Source organism: Petromyzon marinus, unplaced genomic scaffold, assembly GCF_048934315.1.
Source record: "Petromyzon marinus isolate PM22_M1 ecotype Great Lakes invasive population unplaced genomic scaffold, UKy_Petmar_22M1.pri1.0 PM_G_Scaffold_21, whole genome shotgun sequence".
NCBI classification, from domain to species: Eukaryota; Metazoa; Chordata; class Hyperoartia; order Petromyzontiformes; family Petromyzontidae; genus Petromyzon; species Petromyzon marinus.
The window spans coordinates 770,001-772,500 of NW_027422773.1; positions in this window are offsets into that span (position 1 = coordinate 770,001).

Consider the following 2,500-nt stretch of genomic DNA (forward strand, 5'->3'; position numbering starts at 1 on the left):
GATTGGAGGCGCAGCTGTTGGTATACAGGGAGAAGAGCAGTGGGCAAAGGACGCAGCCCTGAGGAGTTCCCGTGCTGATGGACCTGGAGTCAGAGACTTCTGTTCCCGGCTTAACGCACTGCTTCCTGTCAGAGAGGAAGTCTGTGATCCACCTGCAGGTGGAGTAGGGCACGTTCAGCTGGAAGAGCTTGTCCTGAAGCAGGGCAGGGATGATGGTGTTGAAGGCAGAGCTGAAGTCCACAAACAGGATCCTGGCGTAGGATGCTGGGGCGTCCACATGCTGTAGGGTGAAGTGGAGGGCCATGTTAACTGCGTCGTCCACAGACCTGTTGGCTCTGTAGGCAAACTGAAGGGGGTCCAGGAGAGGGTCTGTGATGGCTTTGAGGTGTGCCAGGAGCAGGCGCTCAAAAGACTTCATTACCACAGATGTAAGGGCGACCGGTCTGTAATCATTTAGTCCTGTTGGCCTTAGCTTTTTGGGCACAGCGATGATGGTGGAGGACTTGAGACAGGCTGGTACATGGCATGTCTCCAGGGAGGTGTTAAAGATGTTGGTGAACACCGGAGACAGCTGGTCAGCGCTGTGCCTGAGGGTGGCTGGAGAGACAGAGTCCGGCCCGGCTGCTTTGCGTGGATTCTGCCTCTTGAAAAGCCCATTAACTTCTCCCTCCTGAAAGGAGAGAGTCGTTTCTGTAGTATGGGTGGGGGATGGGGCCTCTTGGGTGGGAAGGGGTGGTTCAGGACAGTCCAATTGTCTTTCAAATCTACGGTAGAACTCGTTCAGGTCGTTGGCTAGGCGGGAGTCGTTAGTGGTGTGGGGCGCTCTGGGTTTGTAGTTGGTGATGTGCCTGAGCCCTTTGGCAGACAGAAGCAGCGTCGTTAGTAGAGAACTGGTGTTTTAGTGTCTCTGAGTACAGTCGTTTAGCCTCTCTCACCGCTTTGCTAAACCTGTTCTTCGACTCCTTGAATCTGTCTCTATCCCCACTCCTAAACGCTTCCTCCTTCTCCAACCTCAACCTTTTGAGCTTTGCTGAGAACCAGGGCTTGTTGTTGTTAAAGTTCACCCTGGTACGTGTTGGGATACAGCAGTCCTCACAGAAGCTGATGTACACAGCCTCTGTGAGTTCATCCAGACTATTGGTAGCAGTCGTGAACATATCCCAGTCAGTACAGTCTAAGCACGCCCGCAAATCTTCCACAGCCTCACTGGTCCACTGTTTAGATGTCCTCACAGCAGGTTTACAGAGTTTTAGTTGCTGCCTGTATGCACGAATCAGGTGGACCAAGGGAGTTCTGTGCGAGCCGAACAGCCCCGTGACCCACAAGAGAAACATCCCCGCCAAATTCGAGCGTTTGACGGGGTCTATCCGTGAAAAAATATTCACGTTTTTGAGTGCACATGCATTTCTGCTGCAAATGCCTCTGGAAGTTTCATGCCGTTCGTATGCCAATTGTGGCAACACGAAAATGACCCGTTTTCCCATTCCGAGGGATTTCTGTGCGACCCTAACAGCCCCGTGAGCCACAAGAGACACATCCCCGCCAATTTCTAGCGTTTCACGGGGTCTATCCGTGAAAAATATAGACGTTTTTGAGTGCACATGCATTTCTGCTGCAGATGCCTCTGGAAGTTTCATGCCGTTCGTACGCAATGTGGCAACACGAAAATGACCCCTTTTCCCATTCCGAGGGATTTCTGTGCAACCCTAACTAACAGCGCCCGTGAGCCACAAGAGAGACATCCCCGCCAATTTATAGCGTTTCACGGGGTCTATCCGTGAAAAATATAGACGTTTTTGAGTGCACATGCATTCCTGCTGCAAATGCCTCTGGAAGTTTCATGCCGTTCCTATGCAATGTGGCCACACAAAAATGACCCGTTTTCCCATTCCGAGGCATTTCTGTGCGACCCTAACAGCCCCGTGAGCCACAAGAGAGACATCCCCGCCAACTTCTAGCGTTTGACGGGGTCTATGCGTGAAAAATATTAAAATTTTTGAGTGCACGTGCCTTTCTGCTGCAAATGCCTCTGGAAGTTTCATGGCGTTCCTATGCAATGTGGCAACACGAAAATGACCCCTTTTCCCATTCCGAGGGAGTTCTGTGCCACCCTAACAGCCCCGTGAGCCACAAGAGACACATCCCCGCCAATTTCTAGCGTTTCACGGGGTCTATCCGTGAAACATATAGAAGTTTTTGAGTGCACATGCATTCCTGCTGCAAATGCCTCTGGAAGTTTCATGCGGTTCGTACGCAATGTGGCAACACGAAAATGACCCGTTTTCCCATTCCCAGGGATTTCTGTGCGACCCGAACAGCCCCGTGAGCCACAAAAGACACATCCCCGCCAATTTCTAGCGTTTCACGGGGTCTATCCGTGAAAAATATCAATTTTTTTTGACTGCACATGCATTTCTGCTGCAAATGCCTCTGGAAGTTGCATGCGGTTCGCATGCAATGTGGCGACACGAAAATGACCCGTTTTCCCATTCCGAGGGAT